At 36.1% G+C, this 12,708-nt stretch overlaps 1 non-coding gene across 1 annotated transcript; it reads left to right on the plus strand.

The window, feature by feature from the left end:
* Nucleotides 1–9,751: 9,751 nt before the first annotated feature.
* LOC118491027 lies at nt 9,752–9,853 on the plus strand. The gene has a single exon (XR_004890252.1). It is a non-coding gene; the product is annotated as a small nucleolar RNA R71 (small nucleolar RNA).
* The last annotated feature ends 2,855 nt before the right edge of the window (nt 9,854–12,708 follow it).

Here is a 12,708-nt window from a genome sequence, read left to right on the forward strand (position 1 = left end):
AAAAATCTTGTTTATTATACAGGTTGAATAAATATAATTTTATTTATCAAATAATAAAACAATATATAATTAAAAATCTAGTTTATTATATGGGTTGAATAAATGTAATTTTATATAATAAATAATAAAAAATGTTGTATTTTTAGAAACCCCGTGTATTGTACGGGTTGAGTAAATTTAATTTTATATATTAAATAATGAAAAAAGTTACATTTTTAAGAATCTCATGTGTTATACGGGTTGATCACATGTAATTTTATATATCGAACAATAGAAAGTTATATCTTTATAAACTTTATTTATTATATGGATTGAATAAATCTAATTTTATATACTACATAATAAAAAAATTATATTTTTAAAAACCCCGTGTATTACACGAGTTGCATAAATGTAATTTTGTATGGTAAAAAAATAAAAATGTTATATCTTTAAAAAAACCGCGTTTATTACACATGTTAAATGAATTTAATAAAAAAATATATCTGGTGCTACTTTTCTTGGTGTACGTAATCATTTTTCACATGATTTGCCTCCTACGATCTTTTTGACTCGTTAACATTAATTAATTTTACCTAAGTTATTTCTAATCTCTATATTCTTAATGATATTTCCCTACCAACTTATCCATCTTTTTTCTGTCTATAGCTCCGTATTAATCTCCAAAATAACATTTTTAATTTTACTAAATTATTTTATAATATTACCCACTCCTTTAGAGAAATTATTATTATTATTATTATTATTATTATTATCATTATTATTATTATTATTATTAAATCTGATAAATATTTTAAAATATTAGATAATCTTCTATACGAATTATTTAAATTTATATTAATTTTATTGGTTTCTTTTATTATATAGTATAGAGGACTCGTTAACATTAATTAATTTTACCTAAGTTATTTCTAATCTCTATATTCTTAATGATATTTCCCTACCAACTTATCCATCTTTTTTCTGTCTATAGCTCCGTTTTAATCTCCAAAATAACATCTTTAATTTTACTAAATTATTTTATAATATTACCCACTCCTTTAGAGAAATTATTATTATTATTATTATTATTATTATTATTATTATTATTATTATTATTATTAAATCTGATAAATATTTTAAAATATTAGATTATCTTCTATACGAATTGTTTAAATTTATATTAAATTTAATTTTATAATTATCTTTTAATTAATGGCTTCAATGAATGACATGTGTCCCTTTATTGGTTTCTTTTATTATATAGTATAGAAGATTAAGAATAATTCCATCATTTAGTCGTTTTTATAAGTAAAATTCCATCATATAAAGTACAACAATCATACTAAAGAAATAAAATAACCACTTCAATTAGGATATAAATATCTATAATAATTGAGCTAAGGTAATATTTTCCCTTTGAACTTTGTTTTACTTATATCATAGGACTATATTATATAACATAACGTCTAATGTTATATTATACATCATAATTAATATTAATAATTCGGATAATAGAAAGATAAAAAGCAGGAAAAATGAAACTTTATATCAAAGAATACGAATCACATTTAGTTGAGGCGTGCTTTAATTCAACGTGAATAGAAGCTACAAAGTAATCCCGATGTGGTAAAAGCAACACACTCACAAGAAAGGAAACAAAAGAAGAAAAGTTTGCTTCCAAAAATCATTTGCTTTAATTTTTGGAAAAACGATACAGGAAAACGACGGTTTTTTTATTTACTATCATAATATTTCCACATTCAGTTTAGCAAAACTAATTTTTAGCGTTTACTAAATCAAAGCTGGTAAGATAAATTAAAAACAAAATCCGCACTGTTCTATAGGATTGACAATTTCGGAAACGGACAAGATAACATGATATGAACCGACACGACCTTAACTGGTTTCGTGTCTTAAACAAGTTGACACGACAAAATTTGTTAATTTATGTGTCTAAATAAGTTAAAGACATGTTAACATGTTAATAACTTTTATTTAAAAATATGGGATGTGGCCGGGTGGGGGTTATAGTGACATACGTGACCTCACAATTGAAATAGTATACCCATATGAAAAGTTAATACCTCCAAACCTTAATTAGATAATAGGTATTTGTAATGTATATAAAAATAAAATATATTATAAGTAAAATAATTCGAGCTAAGCCGGACTAAGCTACAAAGCGAGTCAATCCGGCTCGTTCGTTATGAGCCGAGCCGAGCTAGGTTCACTTTCTAACCGAGCCAAGCTGACTCGGCTCACTTTTAAATCAAGCCATATCAAATAAGTTTTTTCCGAACTAAATCCGAATGAGCTTCAAGGAAGGTTTTTGAAGAGAACTAAGTAGCAATAATAACTCAATTTAAATTCTTTTATATATTTCCCTGAATTTAGTCCACTGTTTCCTACTTTTCTTACGTGTGGAAATAAATAAATAAATGCTGCAGGTAGTGGACTTCTTTTCCGGGAAAGGTTAAGAGGATAAGATATAAATTTGTCGATTTGGGAAGACTCTTTTTTCTATAATTTCTTGCTACTTACGCATATTTGTCCTCTTTATATTACTTTATTATTTACAAGAAGACTGTACAGTATACTATTGACTAGCATCATATGAAAGATTCATATTGCTTGACAAATTGGTTATGAACTCTATGTCAAAAAAAATAGATTTTGAAAAATAGATTAATAACTATTATAACGAAAATAAATTAAAAAGGTTAATAATTATGTATAGACTAGATTGTTGTCATTGTCACGCGGTATAGAGAAAAAATAGGGGCTTGTATTTGATTGAAAAAGAAGTCACTTAGGGTTTAGAAGAGAGGTGTTTATATATGACACCATGTTACACATTAGCCCCTATACAATAGATTTTTGTCTTCTTTCTCACACTACCCCTCAAGTTGAGTAGTGGGATCACTAATACTTAACTTGCTTAAGTAGCTGCTAAACGCGTTTCCATTGACAGCTTTTGTAAGAATATATGCGAATTGATCTCTAGATGGCACATATGGGAGCTCTATGATTTTTTCCTCCAGTTTCTCCTTGATGAAATGGCGATCTACCTCTACGTGTTTCGTTCGATCATGGTGAACTGGGTTTTCTGACATCTGAATTGCAGCCGTATTGTCACACATAATTTTGCTTGGTTCCCTTTGAAAGAAGCCGATGTCTTCTAGAAGCTTCCTGATCCAAAGAACCTCGCTTAACCCTCGAGCTATACCTCTAAATTCTGCTTCTGCACTCGACAGAGCAACCACCTTTTGCTTCTTACTTCTCCAGGTAACCAGGTTTCCATCGACTAAGGAGAAATATCCTGATGTTGACCTTCGGTTTCCTTTATCTCCAGCCTAGTCTGCATCAGTGTAGAGCACAACATTTAAATGTCCATTTGTTTTGAACAACACTCCATGGCCTGCGGTCCCCTTGAGATACTTGTTGATACAGTTTTGTGTGGATGTGGCTCGGTTCGGTTCGGTTGGACTCGGTTAGGTTCAGCTCAAGACTGACGTCGCGACATTCCTCCGTCGTGCGCCCCAGAGATCGACTCACGAAGCACGAAACGCCGCGAGCGAACATCACCATGACATCATCATGATGACGTTATGATGATGTCACATGTATATCTTGAATTCCTTGCATGAAGTCTACGAAGACTTATGAGTGGTCCACGAAGATTCCATTTTTCGTTGACTCTTCGTGGTGATGAAGGGTTCGTTAGAATGGTCCACGAAGATTCCATTTTTCGTGGGCTTCGTGGGCCAAATGAATGTTCGTGAGCCCAGTAACCATTCTTCATAGGGTTACTGGGTGTTGGGCCTATAAATACAGATACTTGTAGCAACAGATAGAGTGAGCACACCAGTGAGTTTGAGAGAGTATTTTCTTGTACTAATCTTTGTAACCAAACTCTGTTGAAAGTTAATACATGAGATTTTTACTTTGAAATCTATTGTGTATTTGTGTGTTCTTTGGCTTGGTTACATACCCGCTTGGATTCCGCACTTGCGGGTGTGTTCGGTAATAAGGAGAAGGTGTTCTAGATCCTCCTCTAAGGAACTACAATACGTTAAAATTCTCTGAGCTACTTCCATGTGGGTAACTTGTGGTTGGTGCATGAACTGACTTACTACTCCAATAGCGTAAGCTATATCAGGCCGAGTGTGAGAGAGATAAATTAACTTGCCCACAAGCCATTGATACCTTTCTTTGTCTGCGAGCTCTCCATTAAGTTCCATGTGAAGGTTGTGATTCACCACCATTGGAATATCCGCCGGTTTACAATCAATCAGCCCGGTTTCTACCAGAAGATCAAGGACATACTTCTTTTGGCAGATGAAGATTCCCCGTTTAGACCTGAGGACTTCTATTCCGAGGAAATACTTGAGATTCCCAAGGTTTTTCATTTCAAATTTTGAGAACAGATTCTTTTTCAGCCGTGTTAATTCTTCTACATCGTTTCCGGTAATAATCATGTCATCTACATATATAATCAAGCACGTTACAAGACCATTTCTTTTCTTGAGAAACAGGGTATGATCAGTGATGCGCGTGTGGTGTTATAGGTTTTTATGTATATTTTTAGTCCATTTTACACGTTAGTCAAGTTTTAAAATTATAAAACACGATACTTTACTAACACCAAACACACATATGGGCAAGTGCACCCATCGTGAGCGTAGTATAGTGTTCGTAAGATACCGAGGTCGTCCAAGGACACAAGAGCTTTTAATACCGGTTTATCCTCAACGTCTAATCAAATCAAAACTTTAGAAAAATGTTTTAAACTAGAAAATAAAAACTAAAAATGCTGAAAGTAAAAATAAAAGTAAAAACAGATAGACAAGATGAATCACTTGGATCCGACTCGTGTTTAGTGTAACCTTTGATTACTTTCGCACTTTTGCACTTTTTAAGAGATTATCTTAGTTACAGTAGTAGGCCCCTCTTTTGAAGGTGACGTTACCCTCAACCCAGTAGTTTGAGTCAGCAAGGATACAATCCTAAAGGGTTGGATTATTGAAAGATAATTAATTAAGTTATTAATGCATAATGTGATAGGCCTCTCTTTTGAAGGTGACGTTACCCTCGGCTAAGTAGTCTGAGTCAGCAGGGATACAGTCCTAAATAGCCGGGTTAATGTTTTAGTAGTAGCTTACATATGAGGGGATCAAGGAGTTCGGACCCCCTCCATCCAATACCAGTGGGTATTGAAGGAGGTCCTACTAAAGTTGACCCAGGTCCTTGCAGGATCTATACACTGAACAAGGCAAGACTCTTACCAAACCATTCCCTTAACCCCCGACCAGGTAGCCAACATATCTCCATATAGACCGTGGAGATATGAATGGTGTAAATCTTTTATTTTATATAGGCAGTAAAATAACGCTAAGACACCATAGACAAATGATAAGGAAGACTCACCTTCAACACAAGAAACTAGTTATTAAAGTCATTAATACATAACCAAATAAAAAGTGCGAAAAGATTAAAAATAAAAAGTATTACACTAGACACTTGTCTTCACCAAGTGATGTAAGAGACTTAGGCAAACATGGCCTTTGTTTGTCAAGAACTCTTACGATCAATCTTGGAGCCCGAGACTACTCACACACTCTATGATGGATGATGGATGATGGTGGTGGATGTGGGTTGTGATGGTGGTGGTGGGTGGGTGAAGTGTGAGAGAGGTGGTTTGCCAAGGGATCGTTTGCAAATGAGCCAAGCACCCCTATTTATAGCCTACACAGAAGCCCGGACACGGCCCCGTGTCCATTGGGCACGGCCCCGTGTCCACCCATCTTCTCTTTCTTCATTAAATACAGTTTGTCTGCATTAGTTGACCACGCCCCCGTGTCCGCTGGGCATGACCCCGTGTGCAGAAGCGTATCTGTACTATCAAGATTTTCCTAGATTCTACGAATCTTAGAGTTGACCACGGCCCCGTGTCCGCTGGGCACGCCCCCGTGGTGGGTGATAGAAGCTTCTACAACTTTGTCTTTTCTGCAGACACTTGGGCACGCCCCCGTGCTCATTGAGCACGGGGCGTGTTCAGCCTTTTGTTCTCTTGTTTTTGCTTGGGAGGATGCTGTTGAGGGGTCGGGCATGCCACGTTTATTCCTTTTCTTGTATTTATATTAGATTTAGCTGCGTTTTTGCTTCTTTTGTTCATTTGAGCTCATTTAATCCTGAAAATACAAAAGGAAGACAAAAACACACTTTTTCCAACATTAGTACTAAAAAAGGGTTAGTTTTATGCCACATTTGATGTAATTTATATGTTGCATTTTGCACACATCAAATACCCCCACACTTGAATCTTTGCTTGTACTCAAGCAAAACTCTTTATAATGTGGCTTACACTCCCAAATGGAAAGGGTAGAAGAGAAGGTTTTTTTAAGGCTTGTCATAGAGTGTCGGGATTCCAAGATTTTTATTAGGTTTTATTTTTATGTTATTTACAATCCTATTCGTCATGATTTATTTAAAACGTTACATAAGAGAAATTATTTATTTGGGCATAACATACCTCTTTAAAATTTCATTTATATACAAGTTCACATACCTCACGGGAGATCACTCAACACTCGGCCGAAGATGTATTTTTGTGAAACACTCGAGAGCGGCATGGAACTTACTTCAACCATATGCTTGCCAAGCAATCAATCCTCCTTCTTTTTTAACTATACACCTTTGTAAATATCAAGAGGACTTTGAGGAAGGGTTAGGCTTGGGTTAAAGGTAGGTGGTTGGGTTAGTGGTTAGTAGAAAAGGGCAAAAGGCGTAAAAAGCGTCGGTTTTCGTAAGACTTTTTATTTTTGTAACGTTTTATTTTGATGAAGCAATTCTTCAAACAAAGTTCTTTTTGATAAACTTGTTTGTTTATTTCTTTTGGCTTCATCATCATTTTTTTTTGTTTTGTTTTGTTTTGATAAGGAAGTCATAAGAAAAACCGAGCTTTGTTACTAAAATAAAGGGTTTAAAATGAAAAAAGGGTTTTAGGTGGGTAAAAGGTATTTGATTTGGGTTAAGAAATGAAAAGGTTTACGCTCAAGGGGTTAACTAGGGGATTTTTGGTAGGTGGTAAAAAAAAGAAAAATAATGGTGTAGAAATAAAAGGGTTAGTCCTAATGCCTCCATTTTTTACTTACTCAGGTTTAAGTTGGTAAAGACCGGGAATGCATCGTCGTGGCAAGTTCTAGAGTTGTAAGAACCAAGCGGCTATTCACATAAGGAACGAAAAAAAAAGCATTTAGTTTAAAGATGTATATTTGTATGCTCAATAAAAGCTCAAAACTCACTTTTTGTGAGAATGTGTTTTTATGTGATCAAGTATATATAATCAAATTTTAACTAGGTTTGTTATGCCTTTTTATAATTTTTTTATGTTGGTTCTTTTTATCACGACGCTATCGGTTGTAAATTTGTAAAAATATAACATTTTTAAAACTTGTAATTCCCAAATTAAACCAAGACAAGTAAAAAAATGATAAAATTTGGGGTGATTAGCGGTTCCAATAGAGTTTTGTGTAAGGCTTGTAATTAGGACTTGCAAAATTCAAGGCTTTAGCATCCCCCCACACTTAAATTAAACATTGTCCTCAATATGTCCCAAAAATAAGTTTTTAGGTTGTTTGAATGTGTAAAAAGATGTGAAAAAGCAAAAATTTATGTTACTGAGCGTCTGGACACGGCCCCGTGGTGTCCGGGCACGGCCCCGTGTTCAGATTGCCAGTAACAGAAAATAAAACAAAGTAACAGAAGGCTGGACATGGGGGCGTGTTCAGTGAGCTCGCCCCGTGTCCAGGTACCTGAACTGGGCATTTTTCTGCAGATGGTTGAGCACGGGGTGTGTTGGTTGAGCACGACCCCGTGCTGAACTTGTTTTAATGAAGAGAAATTGTCGGGTGGCCCTGTTTTTGTGCATGGGGTGCTGGTTCAAGTTTCCCTTGGTATCCTTCACCTTCCCGAGTGTGTTTTATTCCTGAAAATTAAAACTAAACTAGAAAACATAAAAATTATACTAAACTAAGGATAGTTCCGCGGAATGCCTCCATGGTGCGCCACGTTTATAAGGGTCCTTGGCTAGACCCAAAGCCTGGTCATATGTTACCCAAGTGGGATGTTTTGCATCCCATGCTGTACCGTCAGAGAGTATCATCCAAACTTGAGTCTATGACCTTCATGTAATTGACCGGGTCATCGTCTTCTACTCTCTTTCCAACTCCAAACTTCATTTCCTTGTCTCCGATCCTCAATGTTAGGGTTCCGCCATTCATGTCTACCACTGCGTGGGCCGTAGCTAGGAATGGCCTTCCTAAGATGAGTGGTACTTTGGTATCTTCCTCCATATCTAGTATGACAAAGTCGGCTGGGAAGACAAATTCGCCGACTTTGACCAATAGATTTTCAGCGACACCTTGTGGATATTTGACAGACCTATCGGCGAGTTGTATGCTCATTTTTTGTAGGGCTTGTTTTCCCTAGGCCGAGTCGGTTGAACATTGATGCGGGCATGAGGTTGATGCTAGCCCCGAGGTCGGCTAGTGCATTGCGAATGGGGGATTTCCCAATCGAACAAGGAATTGTGAAGCTTCTGTGGTCAATCTTCTTTTGCGGGAGTTTGTTGAGTAGCAAGGCGGAGCATTCTTCGCTTAAATTAACTAATTGCAATGATTCAATTTTCCTTTTTTGAGTGAGGAAGTCCCTCATAAATTTTGAATATCTAGGCATTTGAGTTAGGACTTCAATAAATGGAACATTAACATGCAATTGTTTTAGCAAATTTTCGAATTTTGCGAATTGCTCATCGGTCTTTTGGCGAATTAACCGACCGGGGTATGGAACCGGAGGATTCTTGGTGGGTTTTTGATTTGGTGAAGAAGCCTTCTCTTGTTGGGGCGTGAGTGGAGTTGTGGTTTAGCTAGATTGGCTTCTTTCAGTTGGAGGTAATGGAGCCTCCTTGGGACCTACGGTACGGTTTCTCAATGTGATGAGATGTACTTGCACCTTTGGGTTGGTTTCGGTATTACTTGGTAACGCGCCTTGTGGTCTCTCGGAGAAATTTTGAGCTAGCTGATTTAATTGTTTTTCAATGTTTTGAATACTAGCTTGTTGATTTCTAAAATTTGATTCCAATTGTTGAAATCGATCCGAGTTTTTCTTTTCGGTGTCAGAGATGAGGTGAGATACGGTATCTTCAAACCTTTCTCGTCCCCCTTGTTGTTGAGAGAAATTTTATGACTCGTTTCTTGGTTAATGAAAGTTTGTTCGTTGGTTTAGATTTTGTTGGTTACTACTATTGCCGGGTTCTCTCCAACCAAGGTTAGGGTGGTTAGGCCATCCTTGGTTGTAGGTACCCGTTGGAGGACCCGACGGCCTAGGTCTATTATCAATGTAGTTTACCGATTCTGTTTGATTATCTACTTCTTTCATACAACTCCAATTTTCATGTGGCCCACCACACCCCTCACAAGCCATAACCGAGGCCGTTTTTATCATTTCTAGCTTTTTGATTTTTGAAGAAAGGGCCTCAATTTGAGCTTGTAAAGAAGTGCTTTCATCAACCTTATGGGCGCCTGGGGCAATAGATTTATTGCCTCGGGGAGTGTGCCACTGAAAATTGGTTTGAGCAATTTCCTCAATTTGATTATATATTTCATTTGGGCGACGATTACCTAAAAGTCTCCCGGAGCTAGAGTCAAGTGTTTGTCTTGTGTGTGGCAACAACCCATTATAGAAAGTGGATACTTGTTGCCATACCGCAAGACCGTGATGAGGACACTTTCTTAGTAGCTCCTTGAACCTTTCCCAAGTTTCATATAAGGATTCCCCATCCTCTTGTGAATATGTGTAACACCTCGAAAATTCCTGTCCAATAAAATAAAGACACGGGTCATGTGGGACAAACGTGTCAGGAACCCGGGTCAAATAAAGATGTATGGTAGGATTTAAAAAGGGCGTCATGTTATTAAAAATACCTCTGAACGACCCAAGGGCGACATGTTATTAAAACACCTCTGAGCGACTCGAATCATAAATCCCAAGATCCTTAAATCGTTACGATAAACATCTAGCCGGTTGTTTCTAAATAAATAAAGTTCCATCTAATATATGGAAATTGGATCATTTGGATTGTTACTACTAAAATTCTGATTTAAACCTTTGTATAAAGGGAATTGAGCTAGCTAAATAAAACATGTTTAACCTTTGTGAGAATCCAAGATTGGAATCCTTGAAGTTTCCGTCAACTTAAACTTTTACAAGAATCCAAAGTGAAGTGGAAAACATGTAAGGCCTTTACAAGCATGCAATGGCTGAGCAAGAAGGTCCCACAACTGAGAAAGATGGCATGGATTTGGACTTGTGTGATTACATGGTCAAGGCTTGAAAGTTTACAAATTTTTGTCCTCTGACCATCGGTTACGGACCGTAAGGGTCATGGCTTACGGTCCGTAAGGTGCATACCTGGGCGATTTCAGCAAAGGTCGGTTACGGACCGTAACTGTTTCAGCATACGGTCCGCAAGAGGAGCTTACGGACCGCAAGAGCTTAGGCTTACGGTCCGTAAGGCTTTCGCTGGCAGCAGGTTTTGGACAGCTGCCTGTTCAGCCTGTTACACCGACTTAAAGGGATGGTATTCGAAACCAGGGACTTGCTAGGAAGTATTTAGCCACATAGGGGCACCTGGAACCATCTCACATCAATTGTAGGGTCACTTGGCATGATCTTGAGCCATGAGGTGCACTATATAAGAAGCTTGAGTTGTGACCAGTTGGACTTGCTCACTTGCATTCTTGTTCAAGCACCTTGGAGCTTCTCTGGACAGCAACCAAGATTCCCTTAAGTCTCTAATCCTATTTAGGACCATTGTAAGTGATCCTAATCCTCTTTAATCCATTTTAGCTTAGTTAATTAGCTAAAAGTCAAACCATCGTAATTAAGGTTTGACTTCGAGATTAGTTCATAATTACTCAGTAATATCTCGAATTAAAAGTACCTATAAGTAGGTAATTATGTGGGTAACAAACCCTTAAAAGGGTATTATCAGATTCCCATTCTAACCATGTTAATTGTCGAGTCAAAGTACACTTTAAAAAGTCAACAGAATGCTTAAATCCAAATTAACGCATAATTAGCAATGTAGGATACATGCAACATGTTTGATCATTAATATAACTTGGTAACTAATGTAAGAACATGTCCCGACATGTTCAACTCGACAATTTTCTGTTTAGACCCGGTTTGGAATCGAAAGTCGCATAGTTTGACTTTCGCTTTGACTTTCAGTTCTGTCCCGTTTTAGCTAAGATTAAGATTGCCTTAGAGCTGCTTTTGGACCTAGTAACATGTTAGTATAACCCTCTGTGATTATACGGCTTAGTTCACTAGTTGTCTAATTATTATGCAAATTTCCGTTAAATGCCCATATGTTGACCATTATGCCAAATGTCCATAAAATATGACTTTTAAAAATATAAAAGGGTAGACATCTTAGTTACTGAATTATAAACTTGTAACCGAAATTTGACATCAGTTTGAGGTCTAGAATTAAAGTTATGCTCATTAGCGTAATTAGGAACTTTCTTAGTAATTAAGTGGCGTAAATTGCATATAGCCTATCTAAACCCAAATTTTTATACAAAACCTTATACCCACTGAAATATAATAATATTTTGGGAATTTTAAACATTTTTATTTATTTTTAGGCTAAGCATAACTTAGAGTTTTAAGCTTAATTCGGTTAATGCCGGTTTTGCCCTTTTGGGCTATAAAATGAGTTTTATAAATCCTTTTGACCTCAAACCTTTTTCTACTGATTTATTATGAGAAATATATTATTTTGAGTCTTCTGGAATTATAAAAATATCAGCTTTTCTTTTAAAACCCGGAATTGACTCCAAATCGCCTTTTTAGGCATTTTTACGACATAGCATATGTCAAAACTAGTTTATATATATAAGAGTCAATACCTACCGATATATTTAGTAAAATTCTATATTATAACAGTAAACTAAAGTTTGAAACTTAGATTTCCAGTTTTGACCTTTTAGGCTTATGTGAAATTACCAAAATGCCCTTTCGGTGCATAAGATGGTTATAATTAATAAAATTCACATTTATATGGTACCCTACTGTTATAACATGGTAAACTAAGTATATTTACTTATTTATTCAGATATATAACTCAGATTGCTAGTTTAACTCTTTTATACCCTTTTAAATGACCAAAATGCCCTTATGAGGCGTAATTTGAGTTTAAAATCATTTGGGGCATAATAGGACATATCTTGCTGATATCACAACATATTTGGTGCATATAATCTCAGGAAACTTGTATATGATTTATATGGTTACCCGTTACGCACTTTCGCGTTCGGATCGGCCTATGTAACTAGTTTACGCATATTAGCCGAAACGGGTCAAACCATATCATCTTTGTCTCAAAATCCAGAATGTGTTTAGTTTACCCATATTATACAAGTCTCCAAACTTGTTGGGCCTAAATCACATTCCTTTCCGGTTTTCGCCTTCCATGCGATTAAACGATATTTATCCCTCGAAACTAACCGGTCTAAGCTTAGGCTATATTAAAGACCCGTTAGGATTCTAATAGGTTATTATAAACCTTCCTTCCAGAATAGGAGACCAGTAAAAGACACTTGCATTTGCTTATTGTGGTTTTATACTTGCTCAGGTAAGTACTTTTAACTTATTTTCCCT

This window comes from Helianthus annuus, chromosome 3 (genome assembly GCF_002127325.2).
Source record: "Helianthus annuus cultivar XRQ/B chromosome 3, HanXRQr2.0-SUNRISE, whole genome shotgun sequence".
Lineage (NCBI taxonomy): Eukaryota > Viridiplantae > Streptophyta > Magnoliopsida > Asterales > Asteraceae > Helianthus > Helianthus annuus.